The sequence below is a fragment of the Sitophilus oryzae genome, unplaced genomic scaffold (assembly GCF_002938485.1).
Source record: "Sitophilus oryzae breed Bouriz unplaced genomic scaffold, Soryzae_2.0 scaffold_1245_pilon_pilon, whole genome shotgun sequence".
Lineage (NCBI taxonomy): Eukaryota > Metazoa > Arthropoda > Insecta > Coleoptera > Curculionidae > Sitophilus > Sitophilus oryzae.
The window spans coordinates 109,759-118,104 of record NW_022145888.1 but is presented as its reverse complement, the minus strand read 5'-3'; positions in this window follow the sequence as shown (position 1 = coordinate 118,104).

Sequence of the window (8,346 nt, the reverse complement as noted above, 5' to 3'; positions counted from 1 at the left end):
ACGTAGCAACGACAGACAGAAAACGAATTATTTTCTGACCGATTCGTATGAACTGTAACTACATTTTAAATTTGCTCAAAGTAAATAAAAATTATTATTGCATGAAGGGGGCTGGTGGGGTGGTAAAGATTGTTAGAAAGGTTTAAAATATATTAGATATAAATTATTCCTATTTTTGTATAGTGTGCAATTGGTAAAATTTTAAAAAGTCTGACTGAGGAAAAAGTGTTATTAAAAGTTTCGAATATATATTTTTCTTTGATTTGTAACGTTTTTAGTTCGTTACATGTCTTTTATATATTAGGGTACGAACACAGTGGCGGCAGGTTTCTGCTTTCTGGCAACCAGCGCCGTCTCTGGGGACCTATTCTTGACCACTCGCATCTTCAAATATCGCTCACATCTCGCATCTCCGAAAAAGCCATATAACAATACACGTGATGCGTAACTTTGCGTATATGCCGTGTATTGTTATATGGCTTTTTCGGAGATGGGAGCAGGATTCGGAAGTAGTTAATTAAGAGGAAATTTACCTGATTAAATAACCTAACCTAACCTAACCATATTCAAACGCCGCGCCCGCCGCGCCGGCGCCGCACATAGGGGTATTTGGTCTATAAACCTGGCCAAAAGTGAAATATTTTTATTTTCATTTTTTATCTTAACTGAATACAAATCTATAAATACTAAATGTAAGCGCGTTTATTATCTTTTTTTAAGTCGTAAGTTGACTATCAAATAAATAATATATTTCAATTATAAGTATGAATTATCTTGAGTGTATTCTGAATCTTTCTAAGTATAAAATAGTGGAATTGTTTGTAGTGCTTTTTTGCAAATTGTTTATAATAACTGTCATGATGGATACAGAGCCAGTTGGCAAGTCCAGGTAAGGTGTAAGTCAAGTCAAGTAAGGTGTAAGACTATTCGGCAATATTCCGCATGGAAATTAGTATCCGTTCAATGCTTAAAGTCTCCAGCTTTGGAATATGTACAAAAATCTTGCCAATATTTGCCACTGCCAAAAAAAACATTGACTTAAATAGATTCTTAAAGGAATTAGTCTTTACCCTATAACACCCATCCTCGCTCAAATATCGTCTATAATATACAAATTACTTTCTTGTTCTAGCATCCTCATCCAATTGCTTGGTTTTGCACAGAATGGCCCTATTTGATCGGTGGAAAGAGTTTCAGAGTAGAGGAAAAAATATTGTGTAGGAAAAACAAAATGGGGTTCCATATTAGCGCCCTCTCCTCTAATAATTAATATTACAAGCAAAAAAGCAAAAAAATCATAAAACATAATTTTGGCCAACTTTTAGTTCTTAATGCCCTCTGTGCGCCGTCGGCGCGTGCAAAAGCAGAAATAAATAGATTTTCGTTCCGGTAAAAGCGAGAACGCCGATGAACGCTGGTTGACGGCGCCTACCTGCTTTCACTGTGAACTAGCCGATTTGATAACACGCTTTAATTTTTCATGTTTTTCATTTATGTACCCATATACAGTGTGTCCCAGAAATACGTGCAAGTGTTTTAACTTAACTGGTAGTATAGTTCAACCCCAGAAACAAGCCTATGAGGTTTTTTCTAAATAACTTTTTTTTAAAAATCGGAATTTTTTGAAAAAATTTTTGTATTTTTTTTAGTTTTTATTTAAAAAATATAATTAATTTCTTAATAATATGGCAACATAGGTAGTAGATTAAATTTACAAGAAAGAAAATCCAGAAAAGATCCAGTGGTTCTTAAACAGCGCCAGTGGTTTAATATAGGAGAGGCCAGTGCAATTATCCGTTTGGCTCAAGACAGGGAGGAATTCCAATTGATGGTCGCCAAGCTCCGATGAGAAGAAGGCAGATGAAGAAGAAGATTCTCAAAATTTTAGCAAAAAATCATTTTTTTTGGAAATTTTTGGAATTGGACTTATTTGAAAAACAATAAAGAGAAAATATGTTTCTTTTATCGAGATCTACCACCCTTTAAAATACTTGCACTTATTTATGGGATACCCTGTTTATAACAATACACGTGATGCGTATACGCAAAGTTGCGAACGATGTCAAGAATAGGTACCCAGATTGGCGCCGACTACCGGAAAGCGGGAAACCTGCTTGCACTGTGTTCGCACACTAATGTCTGGCCTATCGTCACCGGATTCCGTATCGCTCAGGCCTGATAATTTATTTGACACGCTTGGCGTAGTTTTAACGTTCTCTAGTCGACAACCCTGTTATCGTTTTACAGCTTCAGTGGAGGCGCTGTCAACATCGCTTCAAGGTTTCGCTTTCCGCGAGATAACCTCACTTTTGGTTTTGCTGGTCTGTCACCATTAGCAGCCCGGCTTAGAGAAATGGTAATTATTTAAATGTTGCTGCATAATCTGAATCGGCTGCTATTTCAAAGCAACAGGTAAAGATGAGATATTATCTTTTTTAGATTCGATATTATTACTGCGTATTTTTAGGGTGGAGTTTTGGATTGGCCCAAGTTAACTCGTATTTGTATTTTGCTGGCACGTCGGTGTTCTTTTGATTTTGTCCTCCAGAATGTTGAATGGAAGAGAGGACAGTTGCCTTTGTTTATTATAGAGCCCTCGGAACTATTTCGAGGTAGGTTTATTGTGTTTATTATACCTGGGTAGGTTTTAAACACGAGTTACGTATTTTTAGGGTCCTATGGACAGGTGTCCCATGTATATGTAGTGATTCTTATGGACGGATGCCCTATATACGGACAATGTCCCATGGACGAGTGTCCACTGTATGGATAGTTTATCTTATGTATAGATTGCCCCAGTATGGATGTAGCGTAAGCCCCATGCTGCTTTGGTCTTATTTTCAAGCTTAGTCGATAGTTACGAGTTACGGCTATATTGGTTCATGGTGTCCTCATTCTGGACCCTTTCCTTGTATTGGCCAACTGTGAAGCTTTTTGGTCACCCTATATGATCAAATAACTTTAAAAAACATATTAAATATCATCTACTTTTAAATGTGCATCTGTCAATTATCTATATATTTACACTTTTTAACATTGTTTTATTTGCTTCTAGTTACAATTACCTCTCTGTTAGGTATTAATATCTATCAATCCAATAATAACATATTGTATATCAAATTGCATAATATTAATTTGTTGTATGACATTATAATGCATGTTGTGAGTATTATTATCATAATATAAACAACGTGCAAGGGTTACAGATATACAAGATTCTTAAAAAAATTGGAAATATAATTATAGGTTAGTGTAGCATTTTGAAAGAAAAAAAAACAATTTACCTCTTATTGTTTCTTAGCCTACTACTCTAATACTTAGAGCTTATAATCCTAAGCGGCAGCCTAATATGATTTCTTTTCTTAATATCTCCCGTTAGAGAGAAGATAGAAAGTTGCAAAAAGAAAGATAGCCTGCTCTTTAATTTTTTTATACAAACGTGCAATATTTGTTATAATATCAAACAGCGCCCTCTAGCTACCACTAAAAAATATATGGAAACAAAATTTATACTGGAGAACATTAAAGAAGAAAGGATCTTTTAAACGAGCCCTAATTTGTTAAAATCGGCTAATCCAAACCAGAGTTATCATTATTTTAATAAAAGCAAGTTTAACCTTCCCCCACCACTTTATTTTCTGAGACAGAGCAAAATACTTTGTATCAAAAAAATTACAAATTTCCCGATGATTGCAATAGTAATATTTAAAATACCTCTTCACCTGCATATTTTTTAGAAAAACCCTGGTTTCTGATTGGCCATCACAAAAGCGCCTCCTAGCGGATGTTTTTCGACGAAGTACATCAAGGGCTATAGGGCCAAAAACTTAGCTGGAAAAGACATGTCCATTTTTAAAAATACATTAAAACGACCTATATACTACACATGATATTCATTAAATAGGTAGGTTAAAATGGATTTTCGTTGTTGAAAAACAGGCACGTTTATTTTGTTGTATACATTCCACACGCCCCAGATTTTTTCAATTTCCTTTTTTTACTTGTCGATCCCGACAAAACATCGATATAATTTCAGACGTAAATCCTTTGTAATAGGGCCAAGGGCTGCCTCTTTTCGAACGCAAGAAAAAATATCGGCAAAGTTTTCCTGGATTATGTTCTCCAGATCTTTTCAGAGAAGAAAAAAAACGTCTCTTTTCTTGTCTAGCGTTTTGTTTGCGGTCGGAATAAAGCCTCAAAGGGCGACTTTTCACGTTTTTCGATTTGTTGTACGATCTTGAAAAAGTTTTGAGTTGCTTTTAAGGAAAGTATACCGTAGCACGTGTACAAGTGAGGACACCTCATTTATTTTTAAATGGAATTTTTATTGCAAAAAAGGAATATATATTAAGAATATCACAAGAAAAATTATGTAAAATAATAAGAGGGGAGAACGGGGTTTCATCACAATGTGGAGGAAGTGGTGACGTCAGACGTAAATCAGCTAAGAACATGTAAAATAGGCTAAGCAACAAGAATAGGCTTTAAACAAGAAACAACCACTTTAAAACAGAAATAAAGCCTCATACTCACACTTTGCTACTTCGCTTCCTTCCTTCGTCGCGTCCCTTTGTCCAAAAATCTTATATTTACTATGGGAAATGTCGATTTTATGCGACTGTGTGTTCCTTCGTCAAAACGCTCCTTCGTCCGTTTACTTCCTCGAAACGCTCCTTCCCCGTACTGTCAGTTTTTGGACAAAGTAGCAAAGGAATTATCACGAACACAAAAAAATATTAAAATATATAAAATATATAAATCGATCTTGGATTTCATTCGTAGTTGATTTCTTGATTTGGCAGGGTGTCCCATTTTCGTGTGTTTTGCAGGGTTTCTAGTTTATGAGTCGAGATACAAAGATGCGGTTTTCACATTACGCTGTTACTTTTTTATGAAACTAAAGATGCTACATACAGATATGTCCTAGCTCTCTTACTTCCTAAAATACAGGGCGAATCTGAAATTATTGCATTTTTCGATCCCCTTTGTATCATAACTTATCGAAAAGGTGAAAACGGTCTCCCGTACAGTTTTTCACGTAGAATGCAGTGACGTAACTATTTCTTCGTAGGAATCTGTCTATTTTAAATTGACTAAAACTTATATGTAAACGGGGTAAAAATGCATTATTTATTTTATTACATAGTCGGCCGGTTTAAATTAGGTAATCAAAACAATCAACTAATTTATTCGACGTAAAATGTTGGTTATTGGCATGTTATTAGTTTTTTATCTATGAAACTAGATATTTTGTAGCGACTTTTCTTAACGAATAAAGTTGGGATTGGATTTTTGGTTAGGATGATTAAAACTAAACTAATATCTACAAATTGAGCGTTTATACTCGCTCAGTTGGCAACGAGTGGGTGTGACAAAGACTAGCCAAGCGAGTCAAAACCAACTGAGCGTACTAGTCAATTACCGAAACTAGAGCAGTAGGAACAGAGAAAGGCTCATGAAAGAAAACGCCTTGCGTGACCATCTTCTGATGCGTGTCAAATACTCGTCAGCGAGTAATGGCAGTAGGAACAGTGAACTGAAAGGAATTGGACCATTGTCTCTGTTCATACTATCTATACATTTATTAATTTTGACGGTCTCATATGCATTTAATTGCCTGTAATTTGAGACTTGTTTAATTAATTTTAAATTATTCATATCTATACAATGTTCTTTATCAACAATATGTTGAGCAACGCAAGATTTATCCGGTCTCCCATATCTTATCTGAGCCATATGTTCTTTAAATCTAGTTAATATTGATCTTCTAGTTTGCCCAACATATTTCTGATTACAATTTTTACAGATGCATGAGTAATACATTAAATTAATTTTCAAAAATCTAAAAAAAAAATTTTTCACAAATCTAAGAAAGGAGCCTCTACGGTGCAAATTGGTAATAAAAGACAAAACTATTGATCAGATAATGTCATTCGAATACCTCGGATGCAAAATTACAAGCTCAGGATTCCTGGAAGAAGAAGTAAGGAAACAAGCCAATAAAGCTGCCTCAATATCAGGACATCTTAAATATCCCATATGGAAAAACAAACATTTGAGTACAGAATGTAAGTCAAGAATATACAAAACCTGCATACGACCAGTGATGACATATGGTGCGGAAACCAGAGCTGAAACATCAGTAACAAAGAGAATCCTACGAACTACTGAAATGAAGACCTTAGGAATGATAACTGGATACACATTGAGGGACAGACAGAGAAATGTAGACATAAGAGAAAAGTGCCAAACAAACGACGTTGTCAGATGGATAAGGCAGAGAAGAAGAGAATGGAACCAGCATGCCAATAGAATGGGCCCCGACAGAATGGCCATAATAATTCGCAACAACGTACCCCATGGCAGAAGACCTACTGGACGACCACCTAAACGTTGGCAAGACAGTTGGCAGTCAACCTCGCAAGAGTTGCTTAGACGAGGAGGAAACCGGAACTAAACAGGCGATACGCCTTCTAAAAGAAAGAATAAGAAGAAATCTAAGATTTGTCAGCATTCATGGAACACAGGGCACAGAATAAATTTTAATAACGCCAAAATTATAATGAAAGAAGCGATAGCCTCGAAAAGAAAAATAAATGAGGCTTTTTTAATACAATATAATAAAAATAAATGTATTGCTCATGCATCTGTAGATGTAAGTAATGTATGGCAATCGCTTCTTTGATTTTAAAGAACATAACATAAATAAACATAACATACCTACGTAAAAATTAAAAATAATCATACAGAAAGTTTGGGGCTTTTTGGTTTTACCTTATTAAGTAATTGTTATCAGGTAGTAATTGTTAATTTTGAAGTTTAACTTGATGTAATGTCATTTTAACAGAACGTCAACGGTTTTTGTTGACGTATCTGTTTTAAAAAACTAAAGTGTTCTCGAACAGTTGAATTTAAATATTTTAAATAGTTTTTTTCTTTATTTTTTGTATTTTTTTGCTTCCGACGACGGAGAGAGATAAACTTTCCGAAACGTTAAGCATTTTTTTGTTTGTTAGGCAAATTTGTATAACTGTAAACATAACTTGTGACAAGTAGTTTCTGTTTGGGATTAACGCAGAAGTGTTTACAAAAAATAACTATTTTATTTTGTAGATTTTCTTGCAGTGGCGAAATACACATAGAGGATTTATTGGAGAGATTATTTTTCTTCCGTCATTGACAGTTCTCGATTTACAACCACCGCATTATCCTCTATTATTGTATCACCCTGTACATTTTTTCTGTGCTTTACCAGTGAAATCCTTCCAGCTTCTTCTGCACGAGAATGGGTATGATGGACGGAAAACCGGAAGAAAAACGGCGCTAGGGTGAGAGCGAACAGAGCGAATCGATAGAAAATTTCTCGACTGTTATTAAATTGGAAACAGAGAAAGGGAAACGAACGTAGCGGAATTTAAAACGTGCGAAAATTTTCCTGGGGGAAACGCGATTCTTAACACGATTAGGAAAAGTTTAGGAGCGAAATATTTTTTTGCGACTGAAATATTTTGGTTCGTATTTTTTCAGGGGATGGAATTTCCGTTTTTTCAGCGAGTAATTTGCATATTATGAATTGATACTCATTAATAAAATATTTGTTCCTGATTTTTATTGTTCGCCTTGTTCAATATATCTCTGTTTCTGAGGGAAGACCTCGGACTCGACTGATGGCGGGTAGTAATAATTAAAATTAAAAAAAATAAAGAGAAATTAATTATAAACATATATTAATAATGAGCAAACCTTTTAGAAATTTAGTCTTGATAGGCATAAGAAAGTTGATTACTCTTAAATTAACAAATCAAAGAAATATTCTATTTTCAAATAAGCTAATAATGCTAGCACACTCGATAAAATTTGTCTGCTAATTTTAAGTAATTCTCTAGTTTGCCTTTAAAAATATAATTTAGAAAATTATTGAAACGACGTATTCTGGTTAGTAAAAAATTGAAATATCTCAAAAAAGTTAATTGTTAGATTTGATCGTACTTAAAAAAGAACAAATTTATGTTTTTTTTTTCGTTTGCAGTAGTATATTTAGGTGGCTAAAGGATAGTCCTATGAAAGTGTTGGAGAATGGTTTAGTTTTGATACTAAAATAATTTCAAACTTTATCTTCTATTCTATTTATTTAATTTAATTTAATATAACATTTTGGTCAGATATATCACTGACAAGTGTCCAAATATATCACTGCTCCAGTGTGAACTAATTTAAATCCTAAAACTATTGAGTTTATATACTAAAGTCATAATAAAGATTTACAGCATTTACCCATGATGGAGTCAGATGCAGTCAAGAGTTTGATCGGTTGTCGACAAGTAACCTCATTGGAAAAAAGTGTAA